Source organism: Vombatus ursinus, unplaced genomic scaffold (assembly GCF_900497805.2).
Source record: "Vombatus ursinus unplaced genomic scaffold, bare-nosed wombat genome assembly UNPS02014809.1, whole genome shotgun sequence".
Classification (NCBI taxonomy): Eukaryota; Metazoa; Chordata; class Mammalia; order Diprotodontia; family Vombatidae; genus Vombatus; species Vombatus ursinus.
In genome coordinates this window covers 17,792,763-17,802,257 of record NW_020954587.1, presented here as the reverse complement: position 1 = coordinate 17,802,257, position 9,495 = coordinate 17,792,763, and the positions used below count along the sequence as shown (strand labels likewise).

The 9,495-nt window shown below is 38.0% G+C and overlaps 1 protein-coding gene and 1 pseudogene across 1 annotated transcript in view; one reads left to right on the top strand and one right to left on the bottom strand.

The window, feature by feature from the left end:
* Positions 1-1,168: 1,168 nt before the first annotated feature.
* LOC114052768 lies at positions 1,169-2,371 on the bottom strand (annotated as a pseudogene).
* Positions 2,372-4,919: 2,548 nt separating this feature from the next.
* TIAM1 (T cell lymphoma invasion and metastasis 1) overlaps positions 4,920-9,495 on the top strand; it is a 251,069-nt gene continuing 246,493 nt past the window's right edge. The window contains exon 1 of the mRNA XM_027875529.1: positions 4,920-4,963. The gene's annotated coding sequence lies outside the window, so the exon portion shown is untranslated. The remainder of the gene's footprint in view (positions 4,964-9,495) is intronic.

Below are 9,495 nucleotides of genomic sequence, written 5' to 3'. Positions count from 1 at the left end.
CCTTCTGACTCAAGCAATTTCCACTTCACATTTTATTGTAGTTGTGAAACAAAAGATAGTATTCTTTCAGTAAAGTAAAACAAATACAAAGTTCAGTTAAGGGTTTCAGTTTACCAAGTAAAATACTAGTAATGTTAATAAGGACATATGCTTGAAGGGAAGATTGATCGTCTAGGAAAACTGACATCTCCCTCCTTTTTTTGGTTTGGTAGATAGTAAACAATAGAGTCACTTTATCTGTCTTCCTTAATTTTTTTTTATTTGAACTTAACATCCACCAACAAGCATAAACATTTAAGGATACAAATATAGCATATGTTTTCATATAACTATTCCTATCCCCCCTCCCACTGCTAAGTTGAATCCCCAAAACCTGGCTCCTGCATCCCCTCAGGGTTGCTAATAGGCTCCCCCTAGTTTGCTTCCTGCCATGATTATTGGTTGATATCAGTTAGTCAGCCAGAATTAATTAACTTCCAGAAAGAATATCTACTATGGTAGTATAGTTGGTACAAAACAACCCCCTCAAAATCTGTGATACCGTTTCCTATCAGTACATGGAGTCCAGGGGAAAGTGGACTCAAATTTATAGAGCACACGTGGCAAACAAATAACTCACAATTCCTGGGAGTCCTTTAGCTGGAGACCTCAAGATGTTCCCCTTAGGTTTAGTACAGGTTTTTTTGGAGAGACTGGGGGTGGAGAGGACTGGGATGTTTATAGAGCTGTGAATCTCTTGTCTAGTTTGTCTATGGCTCCTAATGCAGTTGCCACTATGACACTGATGGGAAGATGACAAGATAGTACACAATCCTCCAGACCTTATGAAGTTCACAAGGTCCTCTGACTAAGGTAGGGGAGCAGAGGCTGAGGCCAAAGAGCTTCCTCTGCTCCCAAGCAGTTCCTTCTCAGGGAGGTTGACTTGAATGCCATCTCCTGATTCACTGTTCTCTTGAACTTCTGTGCAGTGTCATCACATTTGATCAAGGATATTTTTGTACTAAAGTCTTTGACATAGATATCTTCTCACTTGGATGAGGAACAAGGACTTAGAATTTTTATCACTTAATTTAAGTGGTGTAGAATAACTAATTGTTTAGGTTGACCTCCGCTATTTGACAAAGGAGGATTTTTTTTTGAAGGGGAACATAGTTGTTTATTTTATAAACTATGAAGCAGTGAGAAAGGAAGAGCACACTTGGGACCAAGATGGAGGCACCTCCCTCCCCAGACTCAAGTTTCCTGATGAATAGGTATTAGAGGCCAACAAATAGGCAACACAATTTGGGGTGTGTGGAGGGGGATCTTCACTTGCTCTGATGTGGTGGATAATGTCCTGGATAGCTTTGAGGTATTATCCTAGCCCCTGATGTCTGGGGAGGGGTGCATATTTTCACTGTCCATTAATGTCAGGACAGCATTATGGATCGAAGTGGCATATGAGTGGAGCTTCAGCTGGTCCAGCATCATGCAGTTGGCTATAAAAGGGTACTTGTAGGGTTAGCAGTGTTCTTGTTGGTGATGCTTTTGTGTTCTGGGTTACCATCTCAAAAACTGCATATACATGTCCATAATTTGTCCCAGTCACAAGACCTGGGCCCCCAACTAGCCCAGCACAGACATTATTAATGATGTTGCCATAAGAATCAGGCATCACCTTGACATCAAACTTCTAGGGCTGAGATACTACTTGCATTGTGGTGTTGTCCACTATCATACTCTCAAAAGTGATGTTTGAATCGCCTGAAACGTCCTCCTTACAGCATTTCCCAGTTGCATGACTTTGACCTTGCACTTTCTTGTGCCAAGTTTCCCGGGCCACCTGTAAAGCATACTCACCAATGTGCAGAGACTTGATCTTGGTGATGATCTTCAAGTTCTCCACACCTGAAAAACTCTCATGTTCTAGGCTGCTATACTCTTCCTCTTTGTTCTCCCTAACAATGAGGATGTCTGTGTCTTTGTGGTGAGTCACCATGCTTGGCACTCTTACAGTGGGTAACATTGGCATAGAGGTTTAAGCTAGTGTGAAGAATGTTGTTACTGGACTTATAGGATGGTGGCAGATTGTGGTTGGTTTTGATGTTTCTACATGGTTGCATTGGGTGACCATGATAACATTACAGATGTCTTCCTTATCTGCATTAGAGCTCACCTGAACCTCTTCAAAATCTACAGGCACATAGGCATGTCTGAACACAGACTTGACATGCAGTATGAGCTCAGGCCCAATGCCATTACCAGGAATCATAGTCACAGTATGTTGGCCTCCATACTTGACAGACAGAGGCTCCAAAAAGTGGTTAGTGGCCCTTAGCTTTAAAATTGCCTTCAAGATGCTGCTAGCTGCCATTAACACCTTAGCTGCCATAGTTGAAAGTGAATCCTGGTGTTCTGACTCTCCTGGGCACGGGCTACTGTCCCAGTGATAACTCTAATATGGTAGATAATGTCCTAGGTAGCTTTTCTTGATTTGGTTCATGTTAAACCAAGGAACATATCCTTTCTTAATTTTTTTTTTGTTTTTAAAATAATTAATTTATTTTTAGTTTTGAACATTCATTTCCAGAAACTTTTGAGTTTTAAATTTTATCCACCTCTCTCCCTTCCCTCCTCCCTCCCCAAGAAGGTGTGCAATTTGATATAGACTCTACATATACATTCTTATTAAACATATTTTCACATTAATCATGTTGTAAAGAAGAATTAGAATGAATGAGAGGAACTATGAGGAAGATGAAGCAAAACAAAACAAAAAAAGAGAGCAAATAGTATGCTTCGATCTGCATTCAAACTCCATAGTTCTTTCCCTGGATGTGGATAGCATTTTCCATCATGAGTCTTTTGGAGTTGTCTTAGATGCTTGTATTGCTGAGAAGAGCTAAGTCTATGAAGGTTAGTCATTGCACAGTATGGCTGTTACTGTGTACAACATTCTCCTGGTTCTGCTCACTTCATTTGGCTTCAGTTCATATAAGTCCTTCCAGGTTTTTTTGAAGTCTGCCTGCTCATCTTTAATTTTTTCTAAAGCAAAGAATGTTTCCTCTATTAATCAAATCACTTTTCCATTGTCACTGGAGAAATTATTATCACTTCTTCATTCTGACTGGTCGGGGGAGGGAGAGGAATACACACACACACACACACACACACACACAAACACACACACGCTTTCTTATGGTCCACAATTCAAGGGAATCATGGAGGTTAATATTATGAGACTCTGTTCAAACATTAATTCCTAATTTTTATAATGTAACAACAAAGGCTTTCATATTATATGCTTCCACAGCTGCATGACTTTTAGTCATTTTTTCCTTTCTGGGCCTCACTTTCATCATCTGTTCAATAGGCATTATAGTTCCTGTCCTGTGTACTTCACAGGAGTGTTGTGAGCGCCACATAAATCAGTGAAATATAAGCTCTCAAGAGTTCTTAGTTAAGTATATTCAGAACTTGTTAAGTGGCAGGCCAAAAGAGTCATTACTGGTTCTTTGTCAACAGTGAAGGATGTCTCTGGTACAGTGGCCCATAACATTGCACTGAAAGCATCCAGAAAGCTGTTTAAGGTCTTAAGTTCATGCCATTTGAGAATCAGTCAAAGGAACAAAGAACTTAGAAAATAAAAAAAAAAAAACAATATAGAAGGTTATAATGTTTTTATTTAGATATTTGAAGGGCTGTTAAATTGGGAGACACTGGAAGCTATAGTTGCATGTAAAGTTGCATAGAGGTAGATTTAGGCTGCATGTAAGGAAACACTTCCTAACAGAGTTATCCATAAATAGAATGTGCTGTCTTGGTAATTGATAAGAACCGGGGCAGCTAGATGGCACAGTGAATAGAGCACCAGCCCTGGAGTCAGGAGGACCTGCGTTCAAATCCGGTCTCAGACCAGAGACTTGACACTTACTAGTTGAGTGACCCTGGGCAAGTCACTTTACCCCAATTGCTTCACCAAAAAAAAAATTCTATAATTGATAAGAACCTCCTTAAAGTTCTTCAAGCGAAAGCTGGATGACCAATTTTTGGGAACATTAAAAGGGGATTCATACTCAGTTGGAGGTCGACTTACATCCTGTGAGGTCCTTTCTGACTTTGAGAGTCAGTGATCTCTAACAGAATATTTTCTTGTTTTTATGATTTTTAAAAATTTTACTTCTAATTTTATGGATCATTTTTTAGTCTCATTATAGATTTGAAAAAGTTCTTTTGCTCATATTTTCCTTATTGATTACAACTTTTATTTCATTAAGGTCTGTAACAGAAGTACTTAAGATTGCATTGTGCTTTAATTTTTCTTAGAGTGTAAGTTGCTCTTAATTACAAAGGTTCCTTGCATGTTTGAAAAGTTAATCAACATTTATTTCATTTCAGGTTTCTCAATGTGTTTTTCAAATTTAGCTTTTTCAACATCTATTCAAGTCTTTTACTTCCTTATTTATCTTTCTGTTTATATTTTTATCTGCTTCTCATTTAAGGGCATTATACTATGAACTATAGTATGAATTCCAACCTGACTTCTGCTAATTTGTGTAGATAGAATGGAAGAAGAATAGTATGTGCTTAGTAAGAAAAGACTGAATGTGTTAAAAATTCAGTAAAGCTCTGAATTCAAAGAGAAATTTGGGGATATAGTTGAGATTTTTAATTAAATTTTCCAAATAAATTTATAAAACCCCCACAAAAGTCCCCATCTGGTATATTTAGTAAACTCACTATGAGATAGAGTTGTATTTTATTGTTACCATTTATGTTTTATAAAATCTTTGGAAATGACTGTTAAATATCTCTTCATTATCTTCTGCATATTTTGGATAGTTGAAATTCCTCCTGATGACCATGAGAAACACTGCTATTCTTTGTAATCCTTTTCTTATTCCCTTCCCTTTTCTTATTTTTTTTTTAGAGTTTATGCTATGAAATGAAAGATGAAAATCCAACTTTCCTACTTCCCAGTCAGGTATGATCTTTGATCTTTGTTATTTCAAGTTAGTTGAAAGTTGCTCTTAAATCCTTGGGCTTACCAAATGGATAGGTAACACATTGTGAGTATTATCTTTTCATGTGTATGTAAAAACCTTCCATGGGGATGAAAAAAATGCAAAACCATCGAAATACTCTGTGTGTGTGTGTGTGTGTGTGTGTGTGTATACACACACATACAAGGTATTCCCAAAGTCTTACTGCAGTTTTACGCTTTAGTAGCTAGAGTAGAGAAATAGAGTAGAGAACTCTGGAAACTTAAGTACTGTTACCTTACTATTAACTGTTCAGAAACCTAGAGTTTACTGCCATATAGACTTCCTTGAGCCTTTTTTGCCTTGAATCAGTGATCTAGGGCCAAGTCAGCCTTGACTAGATTTTATATAAGAGGCCAAAAGCATTGGAATTATTAGTTGTCAGTAAACATTTATTAAGCTCTTATTATGTGCTAGGCACTCTGCTAAGCACTGACTATACAAAGGCAAAAGACAGTCACTTGCGTAGCTCACAATTTAATGGTAGAGACAGCATGTGAATATCTGTGTACTAACAAAGCATATACAGGATAAATAGGATTTATTCAATAGAGAAGATGCACTAAAATTAAGAGGAATTAGGAAAGACTTCCTGTAGAAAGTGGGATTTCAACTGGGACTTTAAGGAAGCCAGGGAATCCAGGAAGCAGAGATGAGGAGAGAAAAGAGTCCCAGTTAAAGAAAGCCAGTTAAAATGCCTCCAGAGTCAGCAGATAGAGTGTCTTATTCTAGGATACCAATGTCGTGGGATCAAAGGGTACATTGGGCGCGAGGTATAATATGGATGAAGACTAGAAAGGTATGTTTGGGGCTTGGTTATGAAGAGGTTTGAACATCAAATAAAGGACTTTATATTTAACCCTGGAAGCAACAGGAAGCTACTGGAGTTTATTGAATAGGGGTGACATGTTAAGACTTGAACTTTATGAAAATCACTTTAGTGACTGAGTAGGGGATCAATAGGAATGGCAGAGATTTGAGGCAGGCAGACCAACCAAAAGGCTGTTGCAATAGTTTCAGGTATGACAAAGTGACTAGGAAATGTACCAGTATAGTGGCAGAGAAGTTGGTGAATTTGAGAGTTGTTACAAAGGTGAAATCAACAGGCCTTGGCAACAAATTGGATATGAGGGCTAAGAGAGTAAGCATTTGAGGATGACACCTAGGTTCTGAACCTGGAAGACTGGAGGATAGTGATGTCTTTGACAGTAATAAAAAAGAGAATAGGGAAGGGGCAAAGATAATGAATTCAGTTGAGTTTAAGATATTTACAGGACATCTAGGTTGAGATGTGTAATAGGCAGTTATAGAGATGAGACGAGATCAGTAGAAAGGGTAGGTTGGACAGGTAGATTTGAGAATCATTAGCACAGAGATGAGAATTTAATTTGTAGGAGCTGATGAGATCAAGTGAAATAGTATAGAGGGAGAAGAGGATCCAGGACAAAAAAGTTAGTAGGAATGACCTGGATGAAGATCCATCAAAGGAGACTGAGAAGAAGCAGTCAGATAGGTAGGAGGAGAACCAGGAGAGAGTAGTGTCACAAAAACCTAGAAAGAAAAGAATATCAAAGAGAAGAGGGTGATTGACAGTGTCAAAGACTGCAGAGAGATCATGGAGGAAGAGGGAATGAGAAAAGGCCACTGGATTTAGCAATTGATATTATTAGTAACATTGAACAAAGCAGTATTGGTTAAATGATGAAGTTGGAAGCCACACTGTAGAGAGTTAAGAGGAGAGTGAGAGGAGAGGAAGTAGAGGCACCTATTTTAGACAGCCTTCTCAAGTTTAGCTACAACATGGAGGAGAGATATGGGAAGATAGTTTCTAGAATGGATAAATCAAGTGAGGGTTTTTTGAGAATGAGGAAGACATGAACATGTTTATATTAGTGGGGAAGCAGCAAGTAACGGAGAGAGAATGAAGATAAATGAGAGTGATGATAATAGGTCATTGTTCTATAGAAGGATTGGAATGGAATTACTTGTGCTTGTAGAGGGCTTGACCTTCACAAGAAGAAAGCCCACCTCATCATGTGACACAGGTGAAGGAGGACAGAAGACACCAGGGTGATATGAAATGAGGAGGGGAGAAAAGGGAGCTCTTGGCAAATGGCCTCAGTTTTTTTTTAAATGAGACAAAGTTCTCAGCTGAGAGGATGAAAGAAGGGAGAGCCATGAGAGGTTGGGATGAGAAATTTGGAAGATCTACTATGGTTTGTGAGAGTAAGAAATAGAAAGGATTTCAGTACAACACCTGGGTTTTGAGTTTGGCACACTAGAAGGATGGTGATGCACTCAACAATATTAGGGAAATTTGGAAGGGAGGGGTTTGAGGGCAAAGATAGGGAGTTCTGTTTTGGTCATGTTGAGTTTGAGCTTTCTATGAGACATCTATTTTGAGATATTTAAGATGCAATTGAAGATGCCAGATAGGACTTCAGGAGACAAATTAGCGATAACATATAGATCTGGGAATCATCCATATAAAGATGATAATTGAATCTTTGAATATTGATGAGATTATCAAGCAAAATTGTATAAAGAGAGAAAAGAATAGGGTCTAGTATAGAACTTTGGGGTATACAAATGGTTAGTGGGCATGACCTGGAAGAAGATCCAGTAAAAGAGACTGAGAAAGAGTAGTCAGACAGGTAGGAGAAGAACCAGAAAAGATCTGGTGTCATTAAAACCTAGAAGAAAGTTAACAGTGTAAAAGCCTATAGAAAGATCAGGAAGGATAAGGATTATGAAAAGGCCATTAGATTTAGCAATTCAGAGGTCGTTAATAACTTTGGAGAGAGGAGTTTCAGTTGAATGATGAGGTCAGAAACCAAACTGCAGAGGATTTAGGAAAGAGTGAGATCAGAAGAAGAGGAGGCAGTGCATGTAGATAACTTCATCCAGGAATTTAGCTGAAAAGGCAAGGAGAGATATAGGATAGTATCTAGGAGGCGTGGCTGGGTTGTTAGGCTTTTTTTTTTTAAGGAAACTGATGCTTGTTCTTCAGCAAGTTAAAATGTAAGCTCAAACTATAGTCCCTCTGAAAGTAGGACCTGCATCTATCCTTGGAGCTCCAGTGACTTTCACAAAGAAGATGCTTAATAAATGTTTACTGCTTCAAACTGAACATGGGACTAGTACAGCTCTTCAAACAGCAAAGTTTATACTAGTAGGGTAGTTGTCTACCAGAACTCCAAACAAAGGCAAGCTTATGGTGGTACTGCCTAGATCCCAACCAGGGTTGGTAGTCAGCAGAGCTCATATTAGTAGGTCAGCAATCAAAACATGCTCTAGAATAGACCACTTGGGGGAAATGCTTAAAGTTTTCTACTCCTTGGTCTGATCCACCACTGAGATCCTTGAAGAAAGCAACATATATAGAGAAGGCATTGTCAGGACCCCAAATGATTCATATCAGGATCTGATCAGATAAGGCCCCAACATTCCATCCAGGGCTTGACTCTAACATGGAGTCCTGGTTCACAAAGTAAGACTGGGAGAAAGAGTAAATTTAAAAAAAAATACCACCATAAACAAGTTATTATGGAGCCAAAGATGCTAAAGACAAGAACCCAGAAGAAGAGACTGTCTCTACAACATCAACAAGCAGTGGCTCAAATGAAAACATAGACAACTAAAATTCCTGGGAGAAATGAAGCAGAAATTTGAAAATTGTATTGTAAATGAAATATGATAGAAAAAAAATTCAAAAACAAGTGGGAGCTCTAGAGGAAAGACTGGGAAGAAGGCTTAATGCCTTAGTATAAGAGATGCAAAATCAGATAACAGACTTCTTAAAACTAGTATGGGCTAAATAAAGAAGTTAATGACTCTTCAAAACAATAATAAACATGAAAAAATCAAAAGACTTAGGATATAGAAGAAAATGTAAGGTACCTACTATCAAAAAACAACTCAGAGAAGAAATATAAAAACCACTGGGATGCCTGAAAGTTACAGCCCCCCAAAAAAAGAACCTTGATATTTCAAGAAATTATAAAGGAAAATTGCTCATATATATTAGAAACATATGGCAAAGTAACAATAGTAACCTTATGAAAGAAACCAAAAAAAGACAATATTCAAGAGTTTCAGAGACAAAATCCAGAGCTTTTGGATCAAAGAAAAAACACTGCAAGTAATCCACCCCCTCCACGTTAAAAAAAAAAAAAGTTCAAGTACTGAGAAACTCCAGTTAGCATCACACAAGACTTGGCATATACCTTTATAGAAAGAAGAGCTTGGAATTCAATATTACAAAAGACATAGACTCACAACCAATAATTTACCAGGAAAACAGTTATAGCCTAGAGGGTAAAGAGAGAGCTGTTAGTGAAATTAAGGAACATTCCTGATGAAATGACCAGAGCTGAATAGAAACTTTGAACTTCAAACACAGGAGGCAACAGAAACTTAAAAAGCTAAATATGTTTGACCAGTTAGAATAGCTTGTACAAAGATGAAGAGTTTA